The sequence below is a fragment of the Meleagris gallopavo genome, chromosome 11 (assembly GCF_000146605.3).
Source record: "Meleagris gallopavo isolate NT-WF06-2002-E0010 breed Aviagen turkey brand Nicholas breeding stock chromosome 11, Turkey_5.1, whole genome shotgun sequence".
NCBI classification, from domain to species: domain Eukaryota; kingdom Metazoa; phylum Chordata; class Aves; order Galliformes; family Phasianidae; genus Meleagris; species Meleagris gallopavo.
Genome location: NC_015021.2, coordinates 16,952,505 through 16,952,905, shown reverse-complemented (window position 1 = coordinate 16,952,905; position 401 = coordinate 16,952,505).

The window sequence follows — 401 nt, the reverse complement described above, 5'->3', positions numbered from 1 at the left end:
ATGGGGTCCTATGGGGTCCTTATGGGGTCCTTATGGGGTTCTTATGGGGTCCTATGGGGTCTTATAGGGGTCCTGTGGGGTCTTTATGGGGTTTTATAGGGGTCCTGTGAGGTCCTTATGGGGTCCTATGGGGTCCTGTGGGGTCGTTATGGGGTTTTATAGGGGTCCTATGGGGTTCTTATGAGGTCCTATGGGGTCTTTATAGGGTTTTATAGGGGTCCTGTGGGGTTCTTATGGGGTCCTGTGGGGCCCTGTGGGGTCCTATGGGGTTCTTATGGGGTTTTATAGGGGTCCTATGGGGTCATGGGGGTCCTATGGGGTCTTATAGGGGTCCTCATGGGGTCCTGTGGCGTTCTATGGGGTCTTCTAGGGGTTCTGTGGGGTCCTAGGGGGTCTTATAG